This window comes from Pinus tabuliformis, chromosome 8 (assembly GCF_031772625.1).
Source record: "Pinus tabuliformis cultivar Carrire ecotype Pingquan chromosome 8, CPIR1, whole genome shotgun sequence".
Classification (NCBI taxonomy): domain Eukaryota; kingdom Viridiplantae; phylum Streptophyta; class Pinopsida; order Pinales; family Pinaceae; genus Pinus; species Pinus tabuliformis.
Genome location: NC_142294.1, coordinates 160,329,044 through 160,342,720, shown reverse-complemented (window position 1 = coordinate 160,342,720; position 13,677 = coordinate 160,329,044).

Genomic DNA, 13,677 nt, shown 5'->3' with positions numbered 1-13,677 from the left:
TGTGATCCGTGAAGCTAAAATGAACCTCACAGATAGTCAGCACCGCGAATGGTTTATAGCTTCGCTCCTACCCCACCTAAGGATTGCTTGATTGCTTTATCGCAGCAAAAGATAGGGACTCAGGCGGAATCCCTGGAAATTGCGATGAGATTGCATGAAACACCTATTCAGGATGTTTCTTTGGGAGTTCAACAGATTCATGCAGAATTGTGGAGATTGAAAAAAGAAAAAGAGGCTTGACCGTAGGTGCGTGAAGAAGTTTGGTGCCTTAAGTGTAAAATACAGGGGCATGATAAAGATCACTACCTAATCTTAATGAATTATCTCACCGGGGGGGTGGGCAATGCCCCTGAGGCAGGAAGCTCCAACAGGACTAAGTAAGGGGCCCACGCTATGGTGCACTATCTATCAGGTGGTTGTAAAACATGTAACAGATAATTGTCATTTGCTACAAAAGTTTGTGCAAACACCACAACAATTGTTCTGTGATTTTTGCAAATTGGTGGGCCATGATGAGCTCCAATATCGCAACTATGAATTAATGATGGAAAGGACACCCACGTACTGGATGCAAATAGAAACTCGACCTCCGGATCAAGGCGTTGAGGGAGCGCGTGGAGGATATCAAGGGCATGGACGAGGCCGAGGAGGAGGACCTGGTAAAGGTCGTGGACAGGGCATCTGCTACAATTGTGGGGCACCAGGGCATTACGGGCGGGAGTGTATGAGTCAAACACACCCATCATGTCAATACTGCACTCAGTTTGACCACACAATAGAAGAATTCCCTATGTTGATAGCTAAGATGTTGGAGAAGAAGGCACAGCCTCAGCATCCTACCCAGAACTTACAAATGATGAGGGCTAAGCCCCGCGAGGAAGATCCAAATGTGAATATCGTGCTGCGAAGCGGAATAACGACTGGTGATGATAAAGGAAAACAACCTGAAGAAAGTGGGTGGGTCCGCAAGGCCCCAGAAAAGGAGGTTGGATTTGATCTGGAGCGCACGAAGGAAACGTTTATGGAGGCAAAGAAAATATTTGCTAAGGCCTTTACCTCAGGAAGTTAGGACAAACTGTCAGAAATCGGCACGCCTACAAAAAGGTTGACCCCTCTGTGCTTACCACCTTCTTGGAGACTTGTATCAAACTACTGCACGATAGAAAGGCTGTGAAAGGGCTACAAGAATTGATAAATAGGTGTGCTAGTAAGGAGAATGTTCCGGAGGGACATCGCTAGTGGGCTCTAGTATTGTAGCAATAATGCTACAACTCCTGGAGCTTCCTTCTCTAATTTTATCAACCCGGTAGTTCGTAACAAACTTGGAAGCGACGGTGCTGTATGCACAAGTACTAGCTCTTGTCGCAGCTGTCACTTGGTCAGCTGGCACAAGTCCGCTAGGGCTCAAGCCAACTTCTATGAGCTCTCAGAAGAAGCTTTTTTAACTGATGAACGAAGGCTAACTCAAAGGAAATTAACCTACTTTGCAAAAATGAAATGAACGCCAACAAGAAATGAAAACCCTAGCAAACCCTAATTCTACCAGCTAGTCCTACTGATGCAACGGAGAGAATGCAAACTACTGAAAGTGATGCCATTACTTCTATTAAGGTGAGGTGCATGTGTCTAGACTACTTTGATCTAAAGAAAACATATTTTTGTATTTTTGTTCAAGTTGTTGGAATTATTATGCGTGTGCTTCTAACTGGGTCTTGACTGTGCAGGGATAGATCAAGGAGGGAAAAGCTTGGAAAAGGTCAGGAAGGCTTAGAGAGGGTCTAAGGAATCCCTAACATCCTTTCAGAGAAGTTCACAAAGTTTAGATGCCTGGCAACCGTGTTTACGAGCTTCTACAGGAAGTCTGCAGGGGTTCTACAGGATGTTCAGGATTTCTACAGGAAGTTCAGTAATTCCTATAGGATGTTCTGCAATCGGATTTTTGGGTGATGGATGAGTGGAAGAGGCTGTATGGATGGCTAGGGAGGTAGGAGGGGAGCTTGTGATGGCTTATGGACAGAGAGATGAGTTGGAGAGGGGGTGTGCTAAGCTGGTTGGTCTAAAGGAGAGTAGAGGGAATGGAAGGCCGAAAAGGTAGAATCACGTGGGTGATAGAAGAGTTAGGAGGCAAGTGATCTAACTGGGAGATGAGTAGATGGCCTAGGCACGGCTTAGAAGGATAAGGGAGTGAGGGAGTAGTACTGCACAGTGTAAATGAAACAAATCATCCATGTCTTGCACATAACCGAAATTTCATCAACTTATTCTAACTGTTTTAATAAAAACCAAAGAACAGCAACGTTATTTCTGAGGGAAATCATGCATGGTGCTGAAGCAAAGACTCATTCCACAAGATCTAAATGCATGAACACTGCTACAAACGAGAACATTGCATCAAAGCTTGCATGAACATGTAAAACGGTGTTTTTGGTGGGTGGCACGGTCTGCAATTCCAGCCCCTAAACAGAGGTGAAAGTGAGTGTGCAGTCAACCCTTTTTGGATCTCTGATTAACTCCAATCTCCTCACTCTAATCTAAGCTACTGAAGCAACTCTGTTCATAAAACTAACCTACTTAATCACACCAAGAAATTCAATGCAGCAAACTGTGTTTCCAAATGCATGTAAAGGAAAAGGAATATAATGCTGAAAGAAAGGTAACAATACAAGGAAGGATGCCTTTTGCTCTCAGGTTGGGCCCAACCCCGAGAGCTATGGCTCCTTTAAGAACTCAGAACTGAACTCAAATCTGCCTGCTTTTCATTAAAAGATAATAGTCATAAGTCAAATAACATGCCAAAAATGGCTTACAAAAGCAAAACAGAGTTATCAGCTCGTAATTCAGAATATGCAACAAGGTTTCAAAAGTCCCCCTCGATGGCTACAACCTCATCATTTATACATTACGAGGGCCAAGCTGGCCTCCTAAATTAGTGGGGTTTGGCTGACCAAACTAAGAGTAATCTGCTGCTTCCTCAAAATCCGTTTGGCTGCCTTCTAGCTCGGTGGTGGGGGCTGTTGGAGCTCGGAGTTGAGGGTGAAAATCACGAGGAAGGCCATTCAATGCTGTGGACAACCTTCCTACAAAAGCTCAATCCCATCTTGGTTGTCTCCTAGCCCTCATCTGCGTGGTTTTGCTCCATTAAATGTCAAAAAACCTGAAATAAACATGTGTTAGCCACCTAGGAATAGTGACTGCCCTCATTCGTACAAATGACATAAATATACTAAAAAATGATGCATAAGTTATGAAAAATGAAGGGTTGAGCAAGGGTAGTTAGGCCAAATGAGCCCAAAATGTTACCAAATTTGGGGCTCATCATCACCCCCCAGCTAAAATGATTGCTCATCCTTGAGCAACTAATCCAGCTCCTCGTCCTTCATTGCCTTTACTGCCACCCTCACATCCCAAGCTTCTGCAGTAGTGTCCTCCTTACTGACATGGAACCCAGCCTTTCTTTCCACCTCTTCCCACTGTTCATGCTCATCTTTCTCTGTGCTGCCTTCCATCAATCCTAACAGCAGAGGTGGGCTTAGCTTGAGGCCAATCCAGCTGGCCTGGAGGTTCTGCATAGATTTCTTATAGAGGGGCACCCGTACTAGAGCTTCCCTCATTCGAGTTGGAGTATGATATTCTCTGATTTTTAGACTGTGGGCCAATGTGTTCCATCGGCGGGTGCAAGCTTGAACACAGTTGTCCCCTAACAGTCTCTCCATATCCTCGAAATGTGCTATGGCCTGGCCTGCTATTCCATATATTTCAATGAAGCTTGAGGGTCGGTGGATAAGTGTTGGTGTGCTGATATTAATGCAGTTGGATCCCCTGGTTCTGCTCTAATTAGTAATGGCTCATTCAGCTCTCGGTTCATGACCGCTTTGGCTTCTGCTGCTCTTTTGTCTTCATGGTTCAACCATGAGGCAAATGCCATTAACTGCATATCCCTAAATGCCATTAACTGCATATCCCCTAAGACCATGTTGGGATCCCATGAAGTCACATTAGGAAGGGCCAAATTATGGAGGTAGAACTCCGACAGTTTGGCCTTATCCTCTGAAGAACTGGTATTGCATAATTCAGTGAACTGCTGCGGGTCTTGGAGCTGAGAGATACCCCTTTGCGCCAAGGTATTGATTTGAAATGGCAGCCACTGGTCTCTCAGGTACAGGCCATAGGATTTGGCTGGCTATCTGCATTGTATGGCATCCATGGCCCAACTGGCCATGCAGGCCAATTGTGCCTCTTTCTGCTGCAGCTGTTGTTTGAGAGCTTGCACCTCAATTTGTGCTTGTAGCTCTGTTTCCTGTAGATGCGTGGTTGGCTCCCCAAGACCGATTTTCAATTCCTTTCTGCCTTGCTGTTCTGCTGTGATGTCCCCTGAGGATGTGCCTGTTCCTCTTCTCAGCTCCTGTAGTTGCAGTCTAAGTTTTTCGTTTTCTTCCTGTAGGAACACCCGCTGGCAATTTGCCACGTGTTTAGCCATGGCTAATTCCTTTCTTGCCTCCTTGAGTTGCTCCTCCAAGGGGCCTATGTCCGCCACACCTTTTGATTTGGCTATTTTCATCCACGTGTGGGTTCGTACTCTCTCTTCCTCCAATGCAAAGAACAGTGGCACAGTGAATTTCTGTGGTATAATTTTGCTAGCTTCTAAGAAGTTATAATATGAGCTCAGACTTGGCTGAGGGCTAGGCTCCGAAATATGCTCTTTCTCTTCTTCTCTTGGTGGCTCTACTTCGTCCTCCCTCGGTGGTGATGAGGGTGCTTCTCCTTCCATCCTCTCTGTCTCCTTAAGCCGGGCTAAGGTTTCCTGTAGAGCAGCCTCAGCATCCTGTAGCCGGGCTTTTGAGGCCAACTGGTCCAACCTCTCTTTCCAAGTAGTTGTTTTCGGGCTCCCCCTCTCATAGGTGACTAATATCTTTAAGGGGGACCTCTCCCTGGGCGAAGTAGGGGCATCCTCTATAGTGATTGGGCTGCTGAATGGAGGTTGTGGCTTGCCCGTTTTTATTCTCACACTTCTCCTAGCTTTAAAATATAGAGGGGCTTTAAAATATAGAGGGGCCTCCCTCTTTCTCTTTTCCTTCGGCTTAGGAGGTGTACTGAGGGCGGCCAGCACGGCTGCTGCCTCCCTTGCAAGAATGTCGGCTTTCTTTTCCTTGGGTTTTCTTTTCTCAGGGCTTCCTGTAGAAGCCGGTTTTGGTTTTCCTGTAGAAACAGGTGGCACCGTTTTGGTTTGTTTTGCTAAGTGGGTTTTGCTTTTTGACTTGGTTGAGGCTGCTGTCGAGGTGCCTTTACTGACGTGGACCTGCTCAGTCTTGTCCACCCTGCTTTGTAATCTTTTCTCTCTGGCCGTCAACATGGGTGTGTCATCCTTCTCTTTGGCACCCTTTTTCTCTTGTTTCTCCTTTTGCTCTTTCTTCGGTGCTTTGGCCGTGGGTCTCTGGCCTTTTTCTTTCTTCTCTGTGGGTACTGACTCCTTCTCCTCACTGCTGGAGGAACCAAGCTCTTCGGTCAACATTTTTATATCGCCATCCTTAGTCAAATTTCGGAAGGCTTCCCACGAGAGAGGGACTTTGTATGTGTGGAGTGCATCCTCCACGAGGAGCTTAATGAGCCCGTGATGAGCTACCTGGTCTGGTGTGCCTTCTCTCAACTTGGTGGCACATTCAGTCATAGACTGCAGTAGAAAGTAGGGAATACTTAATTTGTTCTCTGCAGGTAGGTCCATCTGATGCCTTAATTCTGTGAGTAGCCGAAAATGGTACCCATACACAATGCTAAACCGACCTTCACAGGCGATGTATTTCATAATTTGGAGGCTGACTTCGCTCCAAAGTGGCAGTAAGATGGTTCTACGAACCCCGTTCTTATCTTCTGAGAATTGCTCCTCTGGTGGAAAGAATTCCTTCTTAGCCTTCTAGCCTAATTTCCTCTCTTCTTTGTCCCATGGTACCCCCATTGGGAGCTCAGTAACTCGGCTGATGAACTGTGGGGTGAGTCTGAGATTCAAACCCCTGAAATTGACGGTGGCCAATGTCTTTGATTTTGGCTTCAGAGCCCGCAAGAACTCCTCTGCCACCTCATCATCATATCCTTGCAATTTGTCACAGAACGACATCCATTGCGCGCGAGTGAACAGCTCTACCACCTCAGGGTTCTCTCTTAATTTCTTTGAGTCGGTCGGTTCCTTTCTGATGAACCCACCCGGCATGGTGAAGACCTGCTACGTTAGCTGGAGGTGGCGGATGCGTATTCACAGATTAGCCTTTTGGGACAGAGCGTAGAATTACGCCTCTGCCACGCATACAATTCACGAAGACTATCTCCAGATGAGCCTTAACAGAGCTTAATTACAAATCATATCCTGTAGGAAACCTTGCATACACTTCGACGACAATTCATGCAAACGGCAGACAACACTTGCAATTTTTTTATGATCAGACTGTAGAACGTCGACTCCGCCACCCTCGAAACCAATTGCATGGGAGGCACAGGTTCAGGCTTACCTTTTTAATTCGCCACCTTTGACGTGAAGAGCCCAATTTTCCTCGTGGAAGTGAGCTTCCTGTAGAAGCAGCGCACGAGTTCTGGAGAACACTGCAGTGGTTCTGCGCCTTCTGGGCTGCTATCAGACGTTCGAATGGCCGAAGACTTGGAGTGTCGAGCTTCAGAGGAATTCGGATGCTCACTCGACTTCGAAACGGCTGATGATAAATGCGTGGGGTGGCAATCTAGCCGATAGATTTGAATCCGGCGGAATCCGTGGCGCGGGGGTGAGCTGTCCCTGCCGGACCGTTGGACGACGTCATCTACTCATTCCACTGCAAGTTCCCTGACTGTTGCATCATTCCCCGCAGATCCGCCGCCGCCATTTCTGTTAAAACGCGCTTCTCCCCGACTGGACGGTTCTCACGTGTCCACTACCCGTTCTTTTTGCCACGACCACCATTCTACACATCCGACTGGTCGACGTGGCCAGTTGAATGGCCATACGACTGCTCAACCCGTTCATTTCATACTTGCAAACATTTCAAAGTAGTATTCATGTAATTCGACGAAAGAAAGGGCGAGGCACTTACCTGTGCGGCCGCGACATGATTTTCCAGGCTTCAGGACGACGATGACTAGATTTGCTTGCTGCTGCTATTTGCACAGGCCCGGAGGTTCCTCTTCGCAGGCTGCTGATGATGAAGCTTGTGACTCGGCTGCATGTGCCCGCTTATTATTGCATGTTGCAGGCGATTGAATGGTATACACTCTAGTTGGCTGAACTGCTACGGGATTCCTGTAGGATGTCCTGTAGCAGTTTTTCCTCCTCGGGTGCATGCTGAACGGTGAAGACAGTGGCATCACGATCACGCTCGTAGGGCCCTTGGATAGCTATGATGAGTATTGCATGGCATCTCGGCATCTTTTTTTATTTAAGAATCGCTTCCTCTTGACAATTCAATGATCTGTTTTGATTGTGCATGTACTTTTATTGCATGTCAACTGGGGTGGTAGAAGAAGGTGACAACAGTGTGCGATGGAGAAAATAGTAGCTTGCATGCCTCCATGCCGAACCTTGGTAGTTAGATCTCCCCACACAATTAGTTCTGGGCTGTCCAAAACTTCTACAGGAAGTTTCCTGTAGAAATACAGAACTTTCTGTACAAAGTCTGTAGCTTCCTGTAGAAGACTAAGCTGTGATGAAATCGTGCCCATACCTTGGAGAAGATGAGTGTTTTCAGAGGGGGTGCTGGTGAGGTCACCTGGTAGCATAATAAGGACCCTTGACTTTGAGTTGAGGGACCTCTTCTCCTTCATAGAATACCTGCAACCTGCATGCATTGCCACATTGTGAACTTGCTGTCCCTGTTTTTTTTGTTTATTGTTTTTTTCTCTTTTTCTTTTTTCTTTTTTTTTGAAAGACAGCAGGGGTGCCTCAATGAGGTTTTCACCCTTGCCATCTGCCTTAAGCGCCTCAGAGAGGTTTTCACTCAAGGGTCTTTTTCAAATCTCTTTTTTTTTCTTTTTTTTTGAAAGACAGCAGGGGCGCCTCAATGAGGTTTTCACCCCTACCATCTTCCTTGGGACCCTCAGAGAGGTTTTCACCCAAGGATCTTTATTTATTTATTTATTATTTTATTTTTTATTTTTAGGATCTTCAGGGTATGCCCAAAACAGAGGCAAAACCCTTCTCTATGACCAACACTGATTTCTCCACAGTTTTGATGAACTCTTGTTTTGAGAGAGGTTTCCTGTAGATCTTCAGTCGATGCCCATTGACAAGCATGGGGATGGCCTCCTCATCAATGGTCCGAATAAGAACAGATCCATTGTCAAGACATTTTTCCACTGCATATGGTCCCAGCCATCTGGTTCTCAGCTTCCCCTTGAAATATTTATGCCTGGAATCATACAACAGCGCCCAATCTCCTGGCTGAAATTGCTTGTCATTGAGGTGTTGGTCATGCCACACCTTTCTCTGAAGTTGAACCACTTCTGAGTGAAGGAGGGCCTGCATTCGGTGCTCGTCCAATCCATTCAGCTGCAATAACCTTTCTTGTTGGGCATGGCTGAGATCTAGGTCCAGCTGAGCTGCCATCCTCAAAGTGTTGTATTCAAATTCAATTGACAGCAAAGCTCTCTTCCCATAGACCAGCTCATAAGGTGTGAAGCCGGTTGTGGTCTTCCAAGTGGTGTTGTAAGCCCATGTGGCCTCAACCAGGCGATCTGCCCAATCTTTCCTGCTGCTGCTCACCACCTTAGTCAAGATCCCTTCCAATGCTCTATTGGTGACTTCCACCTGCCCATTTGCTTGGGGATGATAGGGGGTGGAAGTCCTATGCTTGATTTTGTGATGAGCTAGTAGGTCTTCAATTAAGTTGGAGGTGAACTGGCTTCCTTGATCAGTGACTAGCTCTCTTGGGTAGCCAAATTTGTAGAAGATGTTTTCTCTTAAAAACTCAGCCACCTTTTCTTCTGTCGTTGCTTTGATTGCCTTGGTTTCTGCCCACTTTGTCAGGTAGTTGGTGCACACAATGATGTAAGACCTTTGCCTCGAAGGAGGGTTGATTGGACCCACAAAATCCATACCCCACTTCTCAAATGGCTCAAGAGTCACTTGAGGTTGGAGAGGCATCTCATCCCTTTGAGTCGGTTTCCCCATCCTTTGGCATCGGTCACATTGGCTGATATACCTTCTGACATCTTGATGAAGTGTGGGCCAATAGTAGCCTGCCTGCAGGATTTTGAAGGCAGTCCTCTTTGCTGTAAAATGTCCTCCACAAGGCCCATCATGACAGGTGAGAAGGATATCAAAGACTTCCTCCTCCCTTACACAACGCCTTAAGATCTGATCAGGGCCAAGCTTAAACAAGTTGCCCCTGATCCAAGTGAATGAGGCACTTTTTCTGATGATTCTGCTCTTCTCTCTTGAGGATAGGTGCGGAGGGAACTGTGCTGAAACAAGGTAGTTTGCTATATCAGCAAACCATGGAGAGAGTACTGAAATAGCAAACAGATGTTCATCGGGCATCTGGTCATCCACTATTCCATCCTCATCTGCAGATAAATCCAATCTAGATAAAAAGTCAGCAACAACATTTTCTTTACCTGGTTTGTCAACGATAATCAAATCAAACTGCTGCAACAAGAGTAACCATCTAATGATACGAGCATTCACATCTGGTTTATTCATTAAATATCTAATTGCAGCATGATCAATATGTACAAATGTTTGATAGCCAGTGATATAATGTCGGAACTTGTTCAGTGCATGGACCACGGCCAAGAATTCTTTCTCAGTTACAGTGTAATTCAGTTCCGCTTTGGATAAGTTTTTGCTAACAAAGTAAATGGCATATGGAAGTTTTTGTTCAACTTGTCCTAAGGCTGCCCCTATGGCTTTGTTCGAGGCATCAGTGTGGATGTGGAAAGGTAGGGCCCAGTTTGGACCTCTCAAGATTGGGGCAGACACCAACTTGTCCTTTAACTCATTCAGAGCCCTCTGACAATCATCAGTCCATTTAAACTCCACATCTTTTGCCAATAGGCCAAACAACGGCGAGGCTAGCTTGCTGAAGTCTTTAATGAATCTCCTGTAATACCCTGCTAGTCCTAAGAAACTCCGAACATCCCTTACCTTTTGAGGAGGTGGAACCTTCTTGATGAGAGCAATTTTGTTAGGATCCACCTGTAACCCTTGGCAAGAAATGGTATGGCCTAGCACGATCCCTTCAATCATCAAGAATTCACATTTTTCAGGACTAAGGGACAGGTTCATCTCAATGCATTTGGTTAGGACTTTTCCCAGATTGGACAATGCTTCCTGGAAGTTGGACCCATAAGGAGTGAAGTCATCCATATAGATTTCCACCGCATCATGGACCAGCTCAGAAAAGATGCTCAAGACGGCTCTCTGGAAGGTAGCACGAGCATTGCATAGTCCAAAGGGAAGAACTCGGTAGGCAAAGGTACCCCAAGGACAAGTGAAGGTGGTCTTATCTTGGTCTTCCGGGCTGATTTGGATTTGGTTGTACCCGCTAAACCCATCTAGGAAAGAGAAAAACTTCTTTCATGCCAGTCCATCCAACACTTGATCTATGAAAGGTAGAGGAAAATGGTCTTTCTTGGTAGCTTTGTTCAGTTCTCGGTAGTCCACACAGATTCTCCACTTCCCATTTTTCTTGGGAACCAACACCATAGGGGACACCCATTCGCTATCCGAGATGGGGTAAATGAATTCGGCATCCAACAGTTTTTGCAATTCTTCCTTGACGATGTCCTTAAGGGCTGGATTCATTCTCCTCTAGGGTTGCCTAACCGGTTTACAATCCTCTTTGATGTAGATGTGATGGGTACAGACTGACGGATGGACTCCTTTCATCTCCTTATAGCTCCAAGCAAAAGCATCTAGATGACTGGCCAACAGACTACACAGCTCCTTTTCCTGGGAAGGAGATAGGGAGGAGCTGATCTTTAACGTTCTCTCAGGGCCGAACTCCACATTTTTTACTCTGGGAGTGACAGGTTTGGTCGCACAAAGGTCCACTAAGGTGCTCGCTTGGGCATCCTCCACCAATTCCTCTAAGGACAATGCACTGGGAGGTGGATTCTGGATCAAGGTCTCAATCAAATCATCCTCGGTTGGGGGATCTCCCCTAGTGGTGCCTAGGGTGCACAAAGGTGCTGAGTACACCTCATCCTCTTCTCCTTCCTCCAACCAAAGTGGTAAGTCATGCTCTAATGAGGGTTGGGCAAGCGGGTATAGGACTAGCTGCTTGGACATAGGACCATTTTTGATGGTCATGTTTCCTGCATGGCAGCTTATGTAAGCATCTGCAGTGGCTAACCAAGGCCTTCCCAAAATAAGAGGATATCCAGTGAGCTTTGCCTTTGGTTGCAGAACCAAGAAATCTGCAGGGTATTCCCAAGAGTCAACAGAGACCAAGACATCCTCCACAATCCCTTCGAGAGTCACGGTGGAGCGATCTGCTAGTTGTAGGACTGTCGAGGTCTTCCTCAAGGAACCCTGAAGGTTGAGTTTGAGCATGGTATCTCTGGTCATCACATTAATGGCAGCCCCCAGATCAATCAAGGTGTGAGGTATGATGGTGCCATTGATGTGGACATCTACTACAGGACTCCCAGGATCTAGATACTTTGTGCAGATGACTTGTCCCAACATAAGGTCAGACAGTTGTCCTATGACATTAATGGTTGAAGCATCTCTCTTTCGCCTGCCTGGGTGTCTGAAACACTTTTCCTTAACTAGTTTGTTGTATATTGGCACATCTTTGATCGCTTGGAGAAGTGGTATTTTCACACACAACTGTTTGAGCTCTCCCAGAAGCTCATCCTCCTCTGGGTTGGGTTGTGTGGTGGCTGTTAGTCTCTCAGGAAAGGGTGGAATAGCCTTTGGTTCACTTTCCTGTTTATCTTCCTCGTTCTCTGGGGGAGGAGGTTGGCGATCCGGAAGAGTCTTTCCAGATCGCAGATTGATCTCCTGGATCTCCACAGCATAGGTAGGGCATGATGTTTCCCCAGTATATACCTGCTGAGCCTGTCTGTTGTTGGGGTTCGGGTTCGGTTGAGCTGGCATTTAAGGTTGCCTTGGAGGAGCAGGAGGTAATGGTTGTGGTTGAGCTGGTGGTGGAGGCAAAATGGCGGGAGGAGTATTGTAGTGGGGCCTCCACCCCGATTGAGGTGCATTCCACTGAGGCTATGGCTGGGCATGTGAGTGATATGAATGAGTAGTGGGTTGAGTATGGTATTGAGGTGGGTAAGACCATGGAGGAGGCATAGACCAGGAAGGATGAGCAGGGGGACCCCAGGAAGGCATAGGAGTAGATTGGTTGGGGCTGTAATAAGCTTGGGGTGCCCCTTGCATCCCCTGCTGGTAAGGTCTAGGTCCTTGTGGCCTCCTTTGGTTGAGGAAATAGAGAGGTTCAGTGGGGGCTTCTGTCCCTTGATACATGGCTTTAAGCCCAGGTAAGGTTGGACATTGGTTTGTGGGGTGGTCCTCCTCACAAACAAAACATACTTCCACCGAATGTAATGGGCATTCGTTCTTAGGGTGTTTCCTTGTACACCTAGGGCAGAAGATAGCCAAGGCCCTCTCAGCTTCTTCTTTCTTCTGCTAGATTCGGAATGTATCAAGTTGCATGGCAATGGTCTGTCTCACCTCACTCTTGAGATCCTCTAATTGATTTGCAAACTCATGTTTGGAGAAAGGAATACCAGTTGAGAAGTGGTTTCCTCTACCTCTTTTCCAGGCTGCCCTAGAGTGGTTTCTAAACACAGTCTTTATGTCCTCATAAGACAGTTGGTAAATATCTCCTCCAGCTAGCATGTGAAGGGTATCTAAGATGTCTTCAGGGACTCCTCGGAGCAGGACCAACTTGAGGGATTCAGGGTCAAGTGTGCACCTGGCCCGTTTATAGCTAAGTTGGAACCTTTCCTCATAATCCTCTAAGGACTCATCATTTCCCATGGTCATCCGAAAGATTTCTCCCTTGGTTTCCTTGGACCTACAGTAGTCCCGGTATTTGGTATTGAAAGCTTGCTGCATCTGAGCCTAAGTGGTGATATTGTTCCCAGGTAAGCCCATGAACCAGCGTAATGCTGCATCCTTAAGGGTTGAGGGGAAGAGTTTCAGCTTCTGCTCATCTTCAGTATAGTCATAGGTTCGACAAAGGACAGCAAACTCAAACAGGAAAGTGTCAGGATCTTCAGTAGTCAGTCCATGGAAGTGAGGTAAGGCGGAGGGGCTAATGTTCTTCATTTTCATGTCTCCATTGGTCTCTCGGATGGGGAAGGCACCTTCTATTCTCTCATCTTCTCCCCTATTGTCAGCCATAGCTTCAGATGGAATGGTCTCTAACTCTTCTTCTGCTATAGGATCTTCGTATATCTCAGGAGGTTCACCTATAGGTTCTTCTGGATCACTGTCACCAAAGAAGAGAGAAGGGTGACTCAGTGATGTGGTGGGGGTGTTGGATAAGAATTTGCCTGTTTTATCTCGATTCCTACGAGGCATGAAATGGAAAGACTTTTGATTGCTTTTGTTTTTTTTCTCTGGTACCTGCAAAAACTGAAACAGATTGATCTACAACTAACTATCTTGCTGAAATGAAAATGCAGAATTGAAATGAAAGCAGGAAAGCACTAATCTACTTTGCTCAAATGAAATTGCAGGAATGG